This window comes from Danio rerio, chromosome 12 (assembly GCF_052040795.2).
Source record: "Danio rerio strain M-AB ecotype USA chromosome 12, GRCz13ab, whole genome shotgun sequence".
NCBI lineage: Eukaryota > Metazoa > Chordata > Actinopteri > Cypriniformes > Danionidae > Danio > Danio rerio.
The window spans coordinates 39,867,810-39,890,667 of NC_141032.1; the positions used below are offsets into that span (position 1 = coordinate 39,867,810).

Sequence of the window (22,858 nt, forward strand, 5' to 3'; positions counted from 1 at the left end):
AGGCATTTTAGACATATAAAACACTTTAAAATTACATGGCAACATTTCAGTGTTTTCAATTATTATTATTATTATCATCTCGTTATTGTTTATAATAAAATATACATACAATTTGGGGTAAAACGAAACAGTGTTCATTTAGATTAGATTATCTCTACTGAGATATTTGGATGGGGTGGCGCAGTGGCACTGTAGTTAGTGCTGTTGCCTCACACCAAGAATGTTGTTGGTTTGAGCTTCGGCTGGGTCAGTTGGCGTTTCTTCCCAGCGAATTGATGTTTCAGATGGGTTGCTGGTGGAAGGTAAAACATATACTGGATAAGTTGGCGGTCCATTCCACAGTGGCATCCCCAGATTAAAAAAGGAACTTAGCCAAAAAGAAAATGAATGAATGATATTTGGATAGCTTTCTTTTTTAAAGGGATAGTTCACCCAAAAATGAAAAGGTGCTGAAAATACATAAAATATTTTTATTTTGTTTTATTTTAAACAGTTAAAAATTGTCTTCATAAAGGCAAAATACAATTGTGTTTAGCTTTGAAAATCATAAAAATAGATTCTGTAATGTTCTGTGACATTTTTAGATCTTTAAGACACTTTAACATATTAAAGAAAATTAATTTAATGTTAATTTGTGTAAAGTTAAATGGTCTTTATAGAAGTGAAAAGTCATTATTTTCCTTCAAGAACAGTTTATACTGTCGAATAATCAATTGTTTTTACTGAAAATATCGGAACCATATTCAAAGACATTTTAGACATGTAACGCTTTAAAATCTCATGAAAATTTTCAAGAATTTCAGTTGGTATCAGAAGTGGCAGTTATTCAGTTATTTTTTATCTTATTATTTTATTTATTACTTGTTATTGTTTATAATGAAATATACATATATCGTGGGTTAAAACAAGCCATGTTAATTTAGATTAGATTGTCCCTACTGAGATATTTGGATAGCTTTTTTCTTTAAAGGGATAGTTCACCAAAAAGTGAAAAGGTGCTGGAACTACATCAACATATTTTATTTTAAACAGTTTAAATGGTCTTTATAGAGACAAAATACAATGATGTTTTCCTTTAAAAAAACATAAAATAAAAATCTGTAACACATTTTTTTTATTTGTAAATTAAAAAAATATATAATGTAAATTTGTGTACAATTAAGCGGTCTTTATAGAAGCAAAAAGTCATTATTTTCCTTCAAGAACAATTTATTCTGTTGAAGAATCAATAAAAAAGTCTGAAAATCCCTAAACCTAAGTCAAAGGCATTTTAGATTTGTAAAACACTTTAAATTTCAAGGATTTCAATTATTATTATTATCTCATTATTGTTTATAATGAAATATACATACATTGTGGGGTAAAACTAATCAGTGTTAAGTGAGATTATACCTACTGAGATATTTGGATTGCTTTCTTCTATTCAAGGGATAGTTCACTCAAAAACAAAAAGGTGCTGGGAATACATCAAAATATTTTATTTTAAAAGTTTAAATTGTCTTTATAGAGACAAAACACAATGATGTTTTCTTTTGACAATCATCAAATAAAAATATGTTACATTCTGTAATATTCTAAGATTTTAAAGACTGTTTAAAACATTAAAGGGCCATGAAACCCCCTCGTTTCAGCAGGGTGTTTTCACACCTCTACTTCGGAAAAAGTCAGAAAAGTGGGCGTGTCCAGCTCTGTTTAGGGGGGAGTGTCGGAGGAACTAAAGTGGGATGGTGTGGGAGTGTCTATTTGGGCACGCGCGAGTTTCAGTCAAAATACTCACACGAGTAAGTGATGGTGTATTTTTTACAGTCATTGTGTTTAACCTACATGGACATCTGTAGTTGAATTATTTGCCAGATTATTAAATGTTGGACTTTAACTGCAGTTTGGCTCTTTCATTCAGGGAATTCATTCATGCCCCTCGCGACAAACGCGATATTTGATTCGAGGAGCTGCTCTAAGCGTGTATTTTTCATGCAATGTTTGATACCGCACGGCGAATGAGAGAAAAAAAAGCTCCGCAATTCCCGGAAACTTAGATGCACACAGCAGGTAGTGTCAGAAAGCCGCGTGTGTTATTCCGGTCACAAAATGCGGTGCTAACCAGTTTGCACTCAGTGCAATAGTTAACTTAATTCGATACGAACAAACTGAATAAACAAAGAGCACTGGTCGCTCACTTACCAAATCTGTAGAGACAGGACAATCACCAGCAACTAGAGCCGCGTCTTTATGAAGAGAAGACTACAAGCAAATCCGGATTTCAGCGTTTGCAGATGAGAACAGCTCTCAGGTAAACAATAATCCTCCTTAGACACGTAAGTTATTGTTGTCGAGCGTCGCGTACACTGTTAATCCACACGTGAGTCTGAGCTCTCACAGAGAGAAAATGAAAACGAAACTTAACTGCAGCAAACTCTAAAAGCAACACTCCACGCTTGTTTTGCCAACACAACGTGGCGTCTCTGGTGTAAACAGTGACACTAATGAATATTAATGAAGTTGCAGAATAGAGCGCGCTGATTGGTTTGAACCAAGCCTTACTCATGCATTAATGCATCACACTGTAAGACGTAATAAGACTCACTCTGGCACAGACGTCCAGTCTGCACGGTGGAATACACGCTATTATGTCATGACCGTGACGCAGCTTCAAAAATTCGTTTCAAACAGGAAGTACGAATTTGCTTGAAATAACGCAAAAACAACCTATTTACACTTTTTAGTGAAATATAGGTGTCCTAATAGTGTTTTTAGCAGTGTGGGACACATATACGACTGTCAACAGCTCAAAAAATGTGTTTTGATGTTTCGTGACCCTTTAAAAACAAGTTATTGAATGTAAATATTTGTACAATTAAGTGGTCTTTATAGAGGCAAAAAAAGTCATTATTCTCCTCTGAACCAAATTCAAAGGCATTTTAGACATGTAAAACACTTTAAAATGAGATTAAATTTAAGGGATTTCAATTATTATTTTTTTTTATATTATTATTATTGTTAATTATGAAATATACATACATTGTGGGATGAAACCAATCAGTGTTACTTAGATTAGGTGGTCTTAAACATTGCATGCTTTGTTTAGATGAGCGTCTTTAGGATTAATGCTATGAAAATCTTTCAAAATCATAAAGAAAGCAAATGTCAATGTAAGAAACTTTCTAAGTGACGTTAGGAATGTCTCAGGTCCAGGCCCGGATTAAGAACTCAGGGGCCCCTGGGCACATTATCTTGTAAGGCCCCCTACCTGGCCGCACCCCTATAGTTGAATTAAAAAAATAAGAATAATATAATAATTTTTAAATAAAATGAATCTATAATTTGTTGCCCACATATTTAAATAAATGATATATAGTACATATGTATTTATAGCCTGCAAAGATTTAAATTATTTTTCAAAGCATTAAATAAAAATACTAATAAAACTACATAGCTAAAACTACATATATATATATATATATATATATATATATATATATATATATATATATATATATATATATGTGTGTATGTATACAGTTCTATGAATCTGAGTTCTATGAATCTGAGTCTTTCATAATACTAACACTAATTTACTGTCTCCTCCTCTCCCTGTATTTTCTCTACTCTTCTCGTGATGAAGACTTGATTATAAACCTAAAAGTATCCGAAATCACAGACACTATACCTCTTCTCTCCCCTCTCTCTCCTCTTCTGGGCCTTTCTCTCTCTCTCTCTCTCTCTCTCTCTCCTTTTCTGTCTGTCTCTCACCCGATGAATCCAGTCCGCGCTGCGCTGCCGTTAGCCTCCTCCGCCTGGTTAATGCTAGCTACTCATCATTTAAAGTTAACGTCTTCTTCTGTACCCTCATTCTCCTGATCACGGGTCTGTTTGAAGAAGGTGTGTATGGAAAATGCCTCAATAAAGATGCCTCCTCTCCTCTTTCTCTCGCGTTTGCTAAATCCACTTGTCCACTCATTTTTGATCTATGACAGATATAACGTTACACTGAAGTCCGCTCAGTTTAGTACGGGTTATTACAAAACTGACGTTTCCGCACTTGACCAATTACAGCATTCTGTTTAGTTAAAGAAAGAAAGGCAATTTAAATATAATAATAATATTAATATGTGATCGCGATTTTTTTTGCTCAGAGGAAATACAGTTGTCTGAGCAATAGAGTTTTTGAAGAGAGGGAGGCGCGGCAGGCGCCTATAATAAGGCTAAACATTATTAAATACCCACGAGACACTTGTGACTTTATATCACATTTGCATTATTTTAAAAAAATGTTTCTTTCCTGTTAAAAATAAATATATTTCCAATCTGATATGTAATGGGGAGAAATAAAAGTAGCACGAGTTCAGCTGATGGTGGATTCGAACCGATGTTATGATTAATCGCGTCAAAACATGAAGCCGTGTGCCTTACAAGGTGCGCCACTGCTGCTATATTATCACACTGCTCTTTACTCATGTTATCTCTATCAATCAGGCATCGATGGGCGTAAACCCTGAATAGTTTAGTCCAACTAGATGCGCTATTTGCAATTAGCCTAAAAAGACACTCCGAAATTGCCTTTTTTTCTCCCCCCTCGCAGGGGCCCCTGGTGCGCACGGGCCCCTGGGCCTGTGCCCATAAGGCCCATTGGTTAATCCGGCCCTGCTCAGGTCAGATGCTGGAAGTGCCACATTCTGAGCCTCAGTCAGTCTCCTCAATGGGTGGTCGTTATAATGGCCTCTTTTTGCTTTGATCCTAATTAAGGTTTGTGTATAAGAAGCAACATTTGCTGTCTCTTTAGCTAATCGTTCTTTTTTTTCATGGGGTAAGCTTTCAGCAGAAAGCGGTGTGCTTATTAGTGCTCTTAATTTGGCTCATAGGCCAAAAGAGCTCCAGGGTTACAGTGTTAATGTTTGGACTGGATATGCATTCTCCTCTGTAGGTCTACTGGAAAAATCTTTGGAGGAACCAAGAATGGTACAGTATTGGATTACATAGGAAAACGGCACAGGCGCCAATGATCAGATTAAGTTCAATCACAGGGGAAAGGGATGGCAGATAAACCTCTGTGTGGTGCATTTGTGCTTTTGAAAAGTCATGGCTCTTATTGACGGTCTAGACATACTGCTGGACCTCAGATGAAGCATAAATAATGCATTTCAAACTTATATGGAGGTGAAGATTTGTCTGGGTCGATAGAACATCAAAATACATCATATCTGAAGTGATATCACTTGTCACATATTTGAAGCATAACTTTGTTTCCAGAATTTGACCAGAGAGTTATTATAAGATGAGCAGTAATTTTAAGGTTGATTACAATAACCCACATTCTGACTAAGAAGAGATACATGTACATGTGTTTAAAATTTCAAAACACTTTGCCAAATGCAGATCCTAAAAATACACCTGGTGTCAAAAATATTGTTACATCAGTGTAAAGAAAGTTGCACTATATTTAGCCTTTTGCGCATTCCCCATCACTACAGAATTTTAGATTAAATGAGGATGTACTCATATTAACAATTACAGCATAATGAAAACACATGAAAGTAAAAGCTTATGCTAAGATTAGTTTTAATGAGTAAAATTTGTTGTATTGATATTGTTTTGCTGAAAATAAATATGTATAATTATCAGTTTCACAAAAAATGTCAGCCATACCATGGTTAAAAACAAATAAAAAAAACATTTTCCTAAACAAAAAGGTTTGAGCAGCAAAATGTTGCCTTATTTTAAAAATGATATTTTAAAATGTATATCATTGTATTTATAAAATAAATTACAAATATTTTTGTAATAATATAAATACATTTTATTGTACATTTACTATAAAATGTATTTTAATGAATATTAATATTTAAATAAATATGTACATTTGAAATTACAAAAAAACTTAAGATTTCTTATAAAATGCAGTAATTTATTTATTGCAGTTGTAATTTCTATGATTGATTGTTTTATTAATTGATTGATTAAAATAAAACAAGTCAGCAAAAGAACCTTAGACAGACAGAACTGCATCCCAATAATCAAAAATACTGCAGAAGACCGTGTCTTAGAGAAATCAGTCAAATTTGGTGAAGGAAAAATCATGGTTTGGGGTTACATTCAGTATGGGGGCGTGCAAGAGATCTGCAGAGTGGATGGCAACATCAACAATCTGAGGTATCAAGACACAGAAGAGGGCAAGTTCTACAGCAGGATAGTGCTCATTCCCATACTTCAGCCTCAACATCAAATTTCCTGAAAGCAAAGAAGATCTAGGTGCTCCAGGATTGGCCAGCCCAGTCACCACATATGATCATTATTGAGCATGTCTGGGCCAAGATGGAGGAGGCATTGAAGTTTAACCAAAGAATCTTGATGAACTCTGGGAGTCCTGCAAGAACGCTTTCTTTGTCATTCCAGATGATTTTATTAATAAGTTATTTGAGTCATTGCAGAGATGTATGGATGCAGTCCTCCAAGCTCATGGGAGTCACACAATATTAATTCTTTCTCCACTGCACCATGACTTTATATTCTATACTGTACATTATTTCTGTTAAGTGACAAGACTTTTATTAGCAGTGTCAGACTTTACTAATTAAAAATTAAAGCATGAACATATTCTGGCAAAATAGGCATAATCTAGAGGACTTTACCCTTCATATAAGCCACTTCTGATACCAAATTATCAACTAGAAGTCGAGATATTATTTGTTGTTCCAAAAACATGGATAGGCGACACGACTTTTGTCATGTAGTGTAGATAGATAAATAGATAGATAGACAGACAGATGGCTATCAGTCACAGACAGAAAGAAAGCCCCACACATGTGTGACACTGCACTCAGCCAGGAGTCCCAGAGCCAAAGTCTCTGCCGCCGAGCATGAATACAGGGCTCTGTTCACCGTCCCAGTCATCACATTCCTCCAGAGCCACACGGCTTGGCGGAGGAGAGGCCAGGATCTCACTTACAATACAGCCAGTCTGCACACGGCCTGCCAACAACCCCGTCACGCTCCCAAAATGTCACAGCTCATTGTCCAGCGGTTTGTCTCTGACGTAGGTGTGAAGAGCATTGTAGTCATGAGGGATCGCTCGCTCACTAAACACTCATTTTCAGATTACTAGCATGGTAAATGGTAGTTTTACTGAGTGGAATGGACGTTTTGTTGTGAATCAAATCATGATGATTCATGCTGCAGGGGAGTAACAGTAGCAACAACCTGACAATCAGTAAATAATGAAAATATGTTTTACAGCTGGTAATTTCATCAACAGTTATGCTTTTTTATTAAGCTGCTATAAGTAGCAGTAGTAATGTTTTGAAGGAAGTATGTTGTGCAATGCTACCTAAAATTCACATTAAATACAGAATAAGAGGATATTTTTATGTTAGTATACTGTATTTAAAATGTTATTTATTTATTTGATTTAAAGCTAAATTTTCAGCAAAATTGCAGCAGTTTTCAGTTTTTTCATCAAAGCTGAAAACTGTTGGGTTGCTTCAACTGAACATGTATGATGGAAAATGTGATGGACAAATTAAGTTGATCAAAAGTGACAGCAAAAACCTTTATAAGATCTACAGAAACAATATTTACAGATACAATATCTACAGTTACAATATTCTATTTTGTGAAGTCTGTTATTTTTTTTTTTTATTTAAATTATAAATTATGTTTAACAGAGTAAGGAAATGTTCACAGTATGTTTGATATACATATATATATATATATATATATATATATATATATATATATATATATATATATATTTTTTTTTTTTTTTTTTTTCTGAAGTAAATCTTATTTGTTTTATTTTGGCTAGAATAAAAGCAGTTTTTAATTTTTTTAGGGACAAAATCATTAGCCCCTTTAAGCTATATATCTTTTCGATAGTCTACAGGACAAACCATCATTATACAATAACTTGCCTAATTACCATATCCTGCCTAGTTAACCTAATTAAACTAGTTGATCCTTTAAATGTCACTTAAGGCTGTATAGAAGTGTCTTGAAAAATATCTAGTCAAATATTATTTACTGTAATCATGGCAAAGATCAAATAAATCAGTTATTAAAAGGGGGGGGGGGGGGGGCTAATAATTCTGACATGCGTTGTAACTCAAAGCTTAAAATGTAATGATTAAAATATTACTGAAAATTGATCAGTGGTGCTTTTTTTTAGTTACTGTAATAGATTATGTTTACCATATCCAACACTTTGGTCTTACTCTTAGTTCCTCTACATGTTCTTTATGGGCTTGACTCACAGTTCTAGCAAGGATTAACATGTTTACCATTACCTGCACAGGATTTCCCACGACTCGTCTTATTTACAATGAAACCTGCTCCTCAAGTTATGACGAATATCTAATGTCAGGCCTTTAACATACTTGCTATTTTGTGTGCATACCCCTCCATTAAGTGTCATGTTTTTATGTTCCTCCTCAAAACAGATTTATCACACTGCAGCAGATAAAATGCTGAAGAGATAATATTTTGGAGTTGCATTTGGGTGTTTCCATCCTGGATACTTCCCTTCCGCCTTAAAGTGTATTAAAATGAGGAACACCGATCTTACCTTGGAAATCAATGCTGTGTTTGATTTTTGTATGAACTCTGCCCCCTCTGGTCAGCGTGTGTTACTACTACAAGCGGTCTCTGACAGGCGGTAACTCTGTTTTTAATCGATAGAGCTCAGCCAGCAGTGGAAGAAGTGAGTCATACAGTAGAATATTATACACATACAAACATAAACACAAGGAGAGATCAGAAGGACAGGATAATCTGAGTTACCTGGTGCAATGTACCATACTATAGAACAGGGGTTCCCAAACTTTTCAGTCCGCGACCCCCAAAATAACAATGCCAGTGACTCGCGACCCCCAATATCCTCTGAGGTGGTTACAAATACAGAAACCTTGAATGCAATGACGCAGACACACCTATTAAATTTGTGTCAGTGCTTTAAATGTGCCAGAAAGTATAACCTGATGTTATAAAATCAAAATGCATCTGACGCTATTGCTGCCTTTAATATAATGTAATTACCCGAGGTGCGCAATCCAATAGAACTAGTAACTATAAGGTACTATAGTAACTATATAGTATATAGTAACCATAAACTACTATTTTTATTTTCAGTAGAGTAATGGATAAAATATGTTAATTCTTATGGTTTAATAAAAATAAATAGATTTTTGGAAATCACCAGGCGACCCCCCTTCATTGCCCTGCGACCCCTCGGGGGGTCCCGACCCCCACTTTGAGAACCACTGCTATAGAAGACGCATGCATTTCAAAATAGTTATGTGATGTGTAACTAACCAGGGCGTGAATTACAGGGGTGTTTGAGGGGTTTGACCTTCCTATTGAAGACTTAAAGGCTTTTCAAAAATGTTTCAGTAAGATGTGTTGAGGTTGGTGAAGTAATTTTATAATATTTTACCTGTAACTATAAAGATAGTCTTTTATAGGGCTGATTGACTGTAAGTTGCAATTATAGCCACCCCTGAAATGGGTTATACTACTGTTCTTACAGGTAAGGCCATGGCGGAGTAGAAGCCAAGGTTACAAAACATGGCGAATTTATTCAGGACTTGATTGTACAGCGTGGACCGAGAGAGAAGATAATGTAAGTGTTAATTTTAGTTTAATGATAAAGTCTGACGTTTTGTACTCAATCATGTTAGGGAATGTGTTAACAACAACACTGAAGTAAGGGTTTCTGTAACGATGTGATTTTCATAATATATTAATCTAAAAAAAACTAAACGTCCCCTATTTTGTGTGAAATGCATGTTTATCAGTAGGGATGGGCTAAAATACATTGAAATTTATTTTAAAATGAAATACAAAATACCAGTTTTACTTGTATTAAAATAAACTACAAAATGCAGCAGCCACAATTGTATCAAAATAAAATGTATTTTGTATTTTAAAAATACTACAAAATACTTTTACAAGGGAGCATACATTTTTTACAACCTTCCATCAATAGGCCTATTGAATCAATCCTCTTACCATTAGTGTTTGACAGCAACAACATTTATCAGAGCAAGTTTTAGTCAGCTGCTCTTCCAATTCATTCACCTCTACATGAGGTATTCATACATTTTTGTTTCTCTTTTATTTTAGTATAAATCTTGTACAAATTTCATAAAGAAAGTCCTGTCTTGAAGATGATCTCCTTAATCACTGTAGAAGCCATGTAATTTTATGAGTTGGAATATAATACCACTATCTCTTAATTGTGTTTTTATTCATTGAATGGCCAGTAAAATTGACACCATCTCTTAACAGTCTTATATTTTAAAAGGGTGATATATAAAGATGTTATTTGAATTTTTTCCTCATAATTAAAAAAAAAAAAATTGTTGCAATTAAATCTTCAATACTTAATGTAAAAACATGACATTTTAGTAATTTCAATACATCATGTTTTTTGCAATTATTCTCTTTAATGCACAACATAAAACATGATATCTCAAAAAATTGAGTTATTTGTTTTTGCAAAGTCTGGAGTATTATTATATATTTGTATCCAAAATACTGTATTGTGCCACTGCCACTTTGACATCTTTCCTCTTCATTAACTATACTGCAGACCAACTACTGTCATTTAAAACAGCCAATTAAGAATAGGTATTGCCACTAAATGACTTACATTTTATATTGTCTCATTTTCTTGGCATCTACATCAGCAATCCATCCAAAACTATTATTATTTGTGCAGTTTACTCATTCTTCCAAGAGTTTTTCAGTTCTCCTTTAACCGGAAGAGTCTCAGTTTACCCCCTTAGTGAGCACCAGTACACCATCTTTAGGTGTTTTACATTTCTAAAGTTTCCTCTGCATTTCCACAGGTAGATACTGACAATAATCATGTTCTGGAAGCTCCTCGTCCTGTTCTTAAAGATTGACATTTTTATTTTAGTTAATTTCTTAAGCAAACATGCTGATGATGGTATATTGTACACTACTGCCATTACATATTACTGGTCTTATAATCATGCAGCATACTATTTTCTATGATTGTTGACTTGCGCTCAAATCTACCCATCCTATCTATCAGTTTTTTTTTTTTTTTTTTTTAGTGTGCATAATTTCCATTCATAAACCAAGTACTGATGACCTTCTTAATCAATTTTCTGTTCAATCTCAAGCCTAGGCAAACTGAGAAAGCACCAATCAGAGGACACATTTTATGATGTCATCATGTAGACTTCTTTTAAAGTATTTTACAGTATTATAAAATACAAAAAATATACAACACTAAAGTCTTTTGATACAAAATTTTAACCGATTTTTATAAACCCTATCAAATACAAATTACAAAACACTATTTTGTGTTTAAAATACATATTTAAAATACATGTATCATAAATACTGGCCATCCCTGTTATCAGCGTAACAGTCTGCAAATATTGTAACTTGATTAAAGTTGACCACAAGATGTGTAATAATTATTTCTCTCCATCAGACAACTGAACCTGAATCATCAGCTATAAAAAGAGACATCCATATCAGTTTCAAGGTAATAATACTTCATGTTGAAGTTAAACTGTTTTTATGTAGCTAAATCCACAGAACAGTCCAGTAAAGTTTTTTTTATTAATAATATTAAATATAATCAGCTATATAATAATTATTTTAGCAGAAAGCCTTCCATGTTTTCAATATTAGCCAAAATACAAATTAATAAGCTTGATTCTGTAAGAAAAGTTAACAAAGAAACTTTAAAACAAAATATTTTAGAACTTAAAATGTTAAATAATGTGAAAATAGTTAACAATAAGTGTAAAATGTGAATAGTTGTTACTATTGTGAGGTGACTTTTTTGTTATTTTTACTGATATTATGGTCATTACAGATCACAAATGAATCGCTTAGCTAAAAAAGTATTACGTTTTTGTCAACAGATTTTAAATTTCAAATTGCAAGTCGGCTATAAAATGTACAAATTCATTCATTTTAACTTCCTAAATTTAACACCACACCCATTCAGAAAATAATGCCTACTATCCTGAAACAGAAGGCAACCATTAAGATGATAATTAGAGTAATATCTTAAGCATCAAATATAATATTAGCATGATATCTTATAAGCTTTAAAGGTTGGGAGTAATCCATGCAATTAAAAAGAAAGAAAAAAACAATCACCCTAATTCTTTTAGGATGTTTCTAGCAAATTTGAATGAATTCATGATTTAATGCTGTAGGATGTTATAGTAGCTTGTATTTGTCATGAGGGCAGCAGGTTATGTGTCCTGACTCAGCAGCAGAACTCAGTGGGCGTTTTCTCTATTGAGCTGGACTGTGTGACTGTGGACGGGGTGTGGACCATCTCCCAAACGGACATGCTCTGAGTACATAAGAAAACTATTTGATGTGTAAATGTGAGTAATTCTGGCCACATGCTTTGGGAATGAACTGTGCAATACCTTCATCATAACTCATGGAAAGCACCAAAATGTCTGCGGATGAATCATTCAAATGTAACGCCACATCTGGAAAGCATACAGCTTCCCAACAGCATATTATAGCTAATACAAACGCACATTTTACTGTCATATTTATTGCAGTTTTGTTGCTTTTTTTGTTGCTTTTTTAAACATTTTTTCTCCTGAATTAATATGCAACCTATTTAAACCTATTTAAACCTATTCATTAAACAATTTTAACTTGCTTCACAAAACATATTAAACCACAACAATTCTTAACTATAACCAGTGGCCTCTGAGCTATTTACAGTGAACTAAGGCTGAATGCATTTGAACATCTACAAAAGATCACTTTCTATACTTAATATACCCCAAACCTAATTCTTAAACACCATACAATGTGTGGCTACACAGTGGTTCAGTGGTTAGCACGATCACCTAACAGCACGAGGGTCGCTGGTTCAAGTCTCGACTGGGTCAGTTGGTATTTCTGTGTGGAGTTTGCATGATCTCCCCCTGTTCACATGCTCCGGTTTCCCCCACAGTCCAAAGACATGCGTAGGTGAATTGAATAAACTAAATTGACTGTAGTGTATGTGTGTGAATGTGAAAGTGTTTGAGTGTCTACCAGTACTGGGTTGTAGCTAGAAGGCCTTTCGCTGCGTAAAACATATAAGTTTGTGGTTCGTTTCGCTGTGGTGACCACTGATGAAAAAAGGGACTAAGTCGAAGGAAAATTCATTTAAATGAAAGATGCCAGCCAAACAAGATTTAAACCTGAAAGTTTTAGGGTGCTTTCACACCTGCCTTATTTAGTTTGGTTGAAGAGTTTGTTTTCCTTTTTGGTGCGGTTTGTTTGGGCTGGTGTGAATGTAGCAATTGCACTCGAGTGTGCACCAAAAGCATACCAAAAAGTGTACCGAGACCTGCTTTGAAGAGGCAAGCCACATGGCACCAAGCCACACTCCTAAATCAAACCGTTACTGGGGGATAAAATGAAAATATAGAAATATTGATGACTGGACAAAAACGAAACACGCCCTGATAGCTCCTCCCTAAATTAATTCCATGTGACCAGAAAAAAAAAGTAATTTCGAGGATAGCAGGAAAAATTTACGATCTATCTATCTATCTATCTATCTATCTATCTATCTATCTATCTATCTATCTATCTATCTATCTATCTATCTATCTATCTATCTATCTATCTATCTATCTATCTATCTATCTATCTATCTATCTATCTATCTATCTATCTATCTATATATATATATATATATATATATATATATATATATATATAAACCAGAAGGCCTGAAAGGGATACATTTTTTTTAATAAATTGTTAAAATATTAGAGTCCGTGATGCAGCATGTCCAGAGACTAGTTCACACCACAATTTTATATAACAAAAGCAAATATTTTCTCAATTCAAATGAGAAGCAGCTAAGACCCGGAAACAGTGTATTGCAAGTCATGACTTATCAAGTGGATGGTATTTGATAAATGGTTACGAGGTTACAAGTGCACAGATGCATCATTTATAACAAGCACTACTAATATATAAAATAAGAGAAGCAGATTTAAATTTCATTGCGACTTTGAATCAGTTATTTGAGTATTTGACTAAGCAGTCAGACCTAAAGCTAAACCAGTTGAGAAACTACTGGCCAAAAGTAAAGGAGGTCAAATTCTGCAAACCATGCTGTATGTCTCAAACTCAATTCCCGGGGGATTGCAGCTCTGCTCCAACCCTAATCAAAGACAGTTAAACCAATTAATCAAGATGTTCCAACTAATCAAAGTGTTGATTACTACTAGACACTAGTGCTGCGTCCGAAATTGCATACTTCCATTCTATGTATTGTACCAGTAATCAGTACGCGAGCTGAGTGGTATGTCTGAATTCATAGAATTTGAAAATCCGTACATGAGAAGTACCTGGATGACCTATTACTTCCAGGCGAGATTCTGAAGTGTGTATCCCATGATGGCCTGCGAGAGAATTCATGAATGGAAGTGAAGCGATGCAACTCACGAGGGTAGGTTACGTGATCATGACAAAATGGCGGATGTACTACATGCAAGTTCCATTTATACTGCTCACATTCATACTGTATAGAGCATACTTTTCTAACGGTCAAGTACATTTAAGTTCAAATGCAGTACCTACTGTGGAGTAGGCAATTTCGAGCATAGCCTAGTAATTTTTAACACCTTGATTAGTTGGATCAGCTCTGTTTGATTTGGGTCAGAGCAAGACTGTGCAGAGCTGCGGCCTCATTTGACTGATCAAAACTACTCTAGTTAGTTCTGAAACGCCATGGGGATGTACTGTTAAACTGTGGTCGTGCATGGCTCAGTGAATCAGTCTGCTGCAACAGCTCGCTCTCCATCCACACATGGATGGACAACTGCCCAGATCAAATCCCAAAACAAATATAAACTGGCAGTTCATGTCAAATTACAGTACAAATGAGTCTGAGAAGAAAACTCTCACTTTACCTCAACAGAAACCTATAAAGGACTTAGAGGGATAGTTTACCCAGAAATGAAACTTTCCAACTATTTTCTCACTTTGAGTGTATTTCTTCTAAAAAAAAAGATATTTCGAAGTAAGCTGAAAACCTGTAACTATTAACTTCTATAGTAGGATAAACAGACACTGTGGAAGTCAATGGTTACAGATTTTCTTCAGAATATCTTCTTTTGTGTTTAACAGATACAAAAGAAACACATAAAAGTTTTAAACCACTTGAGAATGAGTAAATTACATTTTTGGGTGAACTGCTAAGTGTGTAGTTTAACATCCACCAAAGCCCTTCTGACATGTATGTTTCAGAAGGTCGCAAGTTAATGGTTCCAAGTGAATTTACGAGCATGGTCTCAAATTAGCCCCCTGACACACCCTATAGAGCCCAGTGTGTGTCAACCATGTGTTAATCAGGTGAGGATATATATATATATATATATATATATATATATATATATATATATATATATATATATATATATTGCCTTAAAAATTATAGATAAAATAAGTGTAAATTTCTTGTAAATTTCTGATTGATTATTTCGGAAGACTGGAGCAGAAATTTAGCTTGGTCATCACAGAAATAAATGACACTTTTAAAAACACATACAGTTGAAGTCAGAATTATTAGCCCCCCTTTGATTTATTTATTTTTTTAATATTTTCCAAACGATGTTTAACAGAGCAAGGAAATTTGTTTTATTTCGGCTAGAATAAAAGTCATTTTAATAAAAAAAAAAAAAAAAAGTTTTAATAAAATAACATTTTAAGGTCAAAATTATTAGCCCATAACCATAACCTGCCTAGTTAACCTAATTAACGTAGTTAAGCCTTTAATGTCAATTTAAGCTGGATAAAAGTGTCTTGATATCTATATAAAATATCTAAAATATTATGTAGTCATCATGACAAAGATAAAATAAATCAGTTATTAGAAATGATTTATTAAAACTATTCTGTTTAGAAATGGATTGAAAAAAAATCTCTCCAATAAACAGAAATTGTGAAAAAAAAGTAAACAAACAAGGGGTCTAATAATGCAGGGGGGCTAATAATTCTGAGTTCAACTGTATGTATTAACCTAAAAAAAAATTAAATACAATACTGCAGCATTTATTTCCAGCCTGATCTCACGAGGAAACTTAACTATTTTACGGTATGAGCTCATGTAGGAAAATGTATGATTTTTAAAAGGAGACGTGGCACCAAACCACACCCCTAAACCCAGTCATCATTGGGGGATAAGCAAATTGTACTAAATTTTACAAATGAGATTACAATTTAATATGACTTAGCCACTAAATCAAAAAGTTTAACATATCTATAAATCATAATAAAGACTTTAATATTCAATACATTTAACATTAAAAACACTTCTGTTCTTGCTGTTGTTTTTGAAGTGATATTTGACCCATATATACAGTACAGATGCACATGTGTTGCCCCAAGCCAGAGCATTTCCATGAAGTATATGAATAAAATTCCTTTTTTCTTCTACTTCAAATATCTCTCAAACAGAAAACAGACATCAGTTGTCTGCGAAGCTTGAGTTCAGTGTGAAACCCGCCAGCCCTGCTTTTGCATTCTTCAGCTATGGTCAAAAACAAACCCAAAACAACAAAAGGTCTGGAATGTCCATCTCTGTGGTTTGTTACAGGAACAAAACACTAAAGCCTGTCTCTGTTTTGCAGGGTGACAGTTTTCCAGTTTCTTCAGTCTTTCATCCATCCATCCATCCTCCCCCTCAGATTGAGAAATGCCATGCGTCTCTGCTGGAGAATTGTCTTTTTCCTTCTCTATTTGCTGCCCGGTGGAGAACAGAGCATCTCTTTCAGGAGGAGGAGGACAGAAATTTGGGTTGGTTTATGAGCACAGTGGTTTGTCTCTGTATCCTGTCCTGATACGGCTTTCTCTGAGGAGACTGGACAGTGAAGGATGAATGTTTGTGATGGACAGATGGAACATTGGAGACTACTGTAACACAACACATTTCATCCATCATAAGTCAGAAGGAGAATTGCCAAGTGCTTTTGGTTTGTGTTTCTGGCCAAACTTCCAGTTAAAATAATTAAACATCAATTATTTATTTAATTCGTTGACTACCGTTTTTGACTTTTCGTTAAAATAAAAATGTGAAAACTAAAATGTTGATCATTTTGATGAATTACAAACATGACAACAAAATAGGTATTTATTTTTTGTAAAAAAAAAAAAAAAAAACTATAAAATATAAAAAAAATAATATTGATATGATGGATATTATTAATATTTAAAAACTGATAAAAGTAATAATGATAATAAAAAATAATTGCAACAAAAAACGACAACAACAATAATCATTATTTCAATTAAATTCATCTTTATTTCTATAGCACATTTATAATGTAGATTGTGTCAAAGCAGCTTAACATAGAAGTTCTAATACATTGAAACTGAAACTGTTAGTCCAGTTTTCAGATTTTAAGTTCAGTTTAGTTTAGTTCAGTGGTTTAATTTTCACTGCTAAAAGTCCAAACACTGAAGAGCAAATCCATCAATGTGCAGCTCTACAAGTCAGTGGCAAACAACCAACTTCACCAATTGACGACAGTGAAGGAAAAAACCTCAAGAGAACCAGGCTCTGTTGGGCATGACCATTTCTCCTCTGGCCGAACTTTTTGTACAGAGCTGCAGTCTTTGCATTGGAGGCTAGAGAACACTTGACGTCCATCGTGGAGAAGCTGCAGGCGTGAGTAGGTCACCATTGGGTGTACAGGCTCACAGGATCAATGTGAAGACTTGTTTGTTTCATGCTCTCCACTCCTCTATGACCGCCACAGCATCTGATCAGGATACAGCCTGGTCCAGGATTATGGAGACCTCTAGAAGTCCTCTATGGTTGGCATCATCACTTTGCATGTGTTGTCCTTGAGGTCCTCGATGGTTGGCATTATCTTTTCACAGGTCTTGGATTACATCAATGGCGCTCTCTTGAGTATCCCCAGGTGGACATGGAGAATAAAGACATTGCTATAGTAATTGCAGTAAAAATGATTATAGTAATAATAATGAAGATGATTTTTAAAGACCGATCTCAACTTAACTATATATTTCCTCACCAGGTGAAATTATGCAACATTTCAGTTTTTTTTTTTTTTTGGAGGGAAGAAATTGTGATGATTAAAATGGATATAATAAAAACAATAATTGTTTTTTAAAAAGTAAATAGGGTGTGTAACTAAATGATACAAATGCTAATTATAAACATAAACATCGCTCCTGTCAGGTTGTGAGATAATTCAGAGGCCCATCTTTACCCATGTGCTTTCAGCTCGTAATGTGCCGACAGACAGAAAGCCAACAGCTGAGAATGCAGAGCTCCAGCATGTGAACGCAAACCTTACAAGAACGTGATGAGTGGCTGTGCTGGACACCCTACTAATGTATGGACAACATCTTAGACAACCTGATTTCACACTAACAGTTTACTTTTGATCAAAAGCTTATGAGTAACAATGATTAGAATGTAGATCATGTTCCATCAATTGTTTTATAAAATCTTTGCTCTAAATTTCTCAAAACTCAATTTTATTTAGTAAACCCTTAATTAGCCTTAGGGATGCACCGATCCCGATACTTGAATCGAATATTGGTTCAATACCACATATTTTTGCTGGATTGGTTATCAGCCAGCTGGAACTGATCCAAATCTGATCTTGCGTGTGCGCTCTATTCAGTGTAATTTATTAGCTAACAAAAGCCACGAAGGTAGCGTATTATATGGCACTAGAAAGCTGTCATGTAGGCCTACTATATCCCAAATGTTCTAAAGCCATTTAATAGTTTAATGTGAAGTACAGATAAATATTCAAGTGCTTAAATTCATGTTCAGTTCAGCACTTCTCTCTGCTGTGCCTGTCAATCATTCTCAATTCATTCACAATTTAATTTAAACTGCGTGTCTTGTTCGTCTATGACAACACAAAAAACTTTCCCCATGACTATTTGTTCTTATTTAAATAATTAGTTGAGAAATGCATTTAGTTTTGCATTAAATGGGTTCATTTTGACCTGCAACAAGGAGTTCATTGCTGCTTCTAAATCATGTTGCGCTGTGTCTGTTAGATCAGCAGATCACATTCGCTACACAGGAGTAGAGAGAATTATTACACGGTTATCTTCACACGCAAAGTAGGCTTACCTGAAATTTTAAATTAGAAAAGGCTCAATACTATATTGGACAGAGCCTCGACACACTGATTTCCTCCCTTTAACCTGCTTGGTTTTGGAAGTGTCCGCAGAGACCGGAGGGCTGCACGCAGTGTCTCAGTGATGTGGCAATCACTTTATTCACGTAATGGCTGCACAGACGCGATGTGCGCCGCTTCTCACATTCTGTTCTCTCCTCCTTCCAGCAAGTTTATTTTTTCTGAGGTGAATACTTTCAGTGCTGCGAATAGTTTGCAAAGCCTGGCTCATTTTAGTCAGAGTAGTTAATTAAATTAACAAAAGTGAAACTGACGGGGGCAATATGCATTGTCATTAACAAAACAATTATTTAGCCTAATATAGAAAAAAAAAAAATAGAAAAAAATTGGCCCAGGATTAGATCTGTATTGAACAATACTAAACATTTTTGTATTGGATCGGTTCCAAAAAAATGATATTGGTGCATCCCTAATTGGCACATCTTTTAAGGTAATTATCTCAAGATTTAGATTTTTTTTGTTTTTGATCCCTCATTTTAGATTTTCATATAGTTGTATTTCGACCACATATTGTCATCCAAAATAATTGAATTTCAATATAAATAGAGGGCACTGCACATTTTAGTTTGGTGAATTGCACAATAATGCTGGTCTAATGCCACAGAGATCAGCGCTAAACCAACGAGAGTCATGTAGTACAACAGTAAAGTCATTCAGCCTGAGCAGTGCTAAAATTCCTCCTTGTTATTCTTTCCCTCCCTTTCTCCCTGTGTGGTTCTCCTCGTTCAGCCCATGGAGTGAAACAGTAACTGCTGCGGTGAAGCTTCACTTGTTGGTCTGCCGTTCTTCTTCCACGTGCCCATCACGAGTCGGGCCTCCCACGATGGAGCTCCCGGCTGAAGCTCGTCCTGGGAAAGCAGAGGCGTAATCATGGCCGTATTTTAATGAGCTGCTGAAATGCAGAGGAGCTCCTGCCCTGAGAAACAGCTGCAGGCTTCAGTCCATCTATGGAGGAGAGCGTTCAGGAGGAGTCTTCTCTCCCGGGTCAGCAGTGCTTGCCCCTGTATGGCATTACTGTACACTGGACTGCCAGCTCTACTGAAGCCCATTCCACATTTCTGCTGTCTATGAAACACTCTCATCCAAGACACATCAGATGCTCTTGCAAGTACAGTAGCTGCATGCCAAGAACAAGTAAGCTTGCTTAAGCTAGAGCAATAAAGTCAACATAAGTATGATACAATGCAGATTTTATTGCTGTAGACTTTATTCTACAATGCATAAGTGCACTCTTTTTTTTCGCCATTGTTTTAGAACTTTTGATTGAATTTCCTATGGGAGAAATGACAAGGAATAATTAACGGCAGAAAACAGTCAAACTACTTGCTTTACAAACAAGTGTGTTCATGACTATACATAACGTAGAATAATATAATAGAGTAACGTCAGTTTGCAACATCAAGAAGCTTATCAAGCTGTTTTTAACGTCTAAAGTCAATAGAAGTGAATGAGACTGAAGTCTCGAGCCAAAAAGATTCCAATGGCTGCTCCTGCTTGTACGTGAAGAATAAGGTCAATAGCACATTTGAACAACATTTCAATTTCAATCATTTTGTGATTGAAATGTTTCGAGCATAAAATAACACAGACAATTCTACAGACACTTCTTTCTTCACAACAATATTCAGCAATGTTTCAACATTAAAATCTGATCCCTCTAATCGACTCTGAAATCTCTTAAATGGTACATTTCAATCGAGACTTAAAACCTTCCACAGTGTGAGGATAATTATCTTTATATATATATATATATATATATATATATATATATATATATATATATATATATATATATATATATATATATATATATATATATATTATAAAGATAATCTTTAAAAATACAAGTTTAATTGGTTTAAATCCCAGACTATGGAAGAAGTGTTAAAAATGTGTTTCTTAAATGCAGGGTCATTTGGATAGAAGTGTCTGGAAAATGCATAAATATAGTTGAATTGATTTCATTTTTACCCCAAAAAGAGAAAACACTTACATTTACCCACCCATGTGTCACTCCAAACCTGGATGACTTTTTTTTTTTTTTGTCTACAACAAAGACTACAAAATGCTGCAATATTTTATTTTAAACAGATTGTTTTTATTTAAGAAAAAACTAGAAAAAAGAAAATCACTGTTTCCTCAAAGTTAGTATATTTTACTGTAAAAAGTTGGTCAATTCAATTAAATTTAGTTAAATAAATGAATGAATGAAGGTAGCTGTTTGTACATCAAAACACTGGTGTATTAACACAATAAATGAATTAAATATATGATAGTTTTCTGTAAAATCTAGACATTTCTTTCATGGTTTGTACCATGTAGTAACATAGTAACATTCAGATGTTTTTAACCATGTATTTGACTTTATACAGTATAATTTTCTCTAGCTATAAAACATGTCAAGTAATCAAGGCTTCATGATGTAAAAATTAATTTATACATTCATTTTCTTTCTGGCTTATTCCCTTTATTCATCAGGGGTCACCACAACGGAATGAACCAACTTATGTTTACGCAGCGGATGACCTTCCAGTTGCAACCCAACACTGGGAAAACACCAATACACTCTTGCATTGACACACATATACTACGTCCAATTTAGTTTATGTAATTCACCTATGGCGCATGTCTTTGGACTGTGGGGAAACTGATGTGGACACGAGGAGAGCAGGCAAACTCCTCACAAAAATGCCAACTGATCGGCCAGGGCTCGAAGCAGCGACTTTCTTGCTGTGAGGTGAGAAAAAAAAAACCATATATATATTCATTCATTCATTATCTTGTCGGCTCAGTCCCTTTATTAATCCGGGGTCGCCACAGCGGAATGAACTGCCAACTTATCCAGCAAGTTTTTACGCAGCAGATGCCTTTCCAGTTACAACCCATCTCTGGGAAACATCCACACACACACACACTACGGACAATTTAGCCTACCCAATTCACGTGTACCGCATGTCTTTGGACTGTGGGGGGAACCGGAGCACCCGGAGGAAACCCACGCGAAGGCAGGGAGAACATGCAAAGTCCACAAAGTACAGCCAACTGAGCCGAGGTTCGAACCAGCAACCTTCTTGCTGTGAGGCAACAGCACTACCTACTGCTATATATATATATATATATATATATATATATATATATATATATATATATATATATATATATATATATATATATATATTTTATTTTTTTTTTTTATTTTATTTTTTTTTTTAAATGCAAATACCTAAATAATTGACTGCATTTAGAAGGCAGTCTTCTGACTACACCATATCTACAGCAAATGAGGTGACTGTAGATTACGTCAGTGTGTTGTGAGTCTCTGTAACCTCGGATGAACTCTTGTGCTACTCTGACATACAGCAAGACCTGATAAAGCTGACTTAAATCACAGCAGTACCACAAATGGCCAGTCCACTCTTCTGAAACAATGAAAGAATTCACAAAACAGAAACTTAAGCAACACATTCTTAATGTATTTCTGGCTTTCTCAATTTCTGAGTGGTCACATTTCAACAATCCTCACAGTACAGTACCTTCTAAACTCTGACAATCAACCAACGATCCCAAAAAAAACAATAGAGCAGCCATATTGTTCTGCCCACTAATCCTCCTACCGGAGACATTGAGATCATACCATCATCCTACACTGATCTCAGTCAAAC

General features: G+C 34.9%; 1 long non-coding RNA gene across 14 annotated transcripts in view; it reads left to right on the forward strand.

Annotated features, from left to right (window-relative positions):
- The window catches only part of LOC108191741 (uncharacterized), a 197,626-nt gene extending 175,692 nt beyond the window's left edge, over positions 1–21,934 (forward strand). For 6 of the 14 annotated variants that reach the window (XR_015504418.1, XR_015504417.1, XR_015504420.1 and 3 more), the window contains 3 exons: positions 9,515–9,607; positions 11,456–11,509; positions 16,641–17,151. This is a non-coding gene — a long non-coding RNA (uncharacterized LOC108191741). Of the gene's footprint in view, positions 1–8,585; positions 8,690–9,274; positions 9,393–9,514; positions 9,608–11,455; positions 11,510–16,467; positions 16,574–16,640; positions 17,153–18,259; positions 18,372–19,925; positions 20,860–21,674 lie in introns of those variants that run through there. The other 8 variants (XR_015504425.1, XR_015504424.1, XR_015504429.1 and 5 more) reach the window with 6 other exon arrangements.
- The last annotated feature ends 924 nt before the right edge of the window (positions 21,935–22,858 follow it).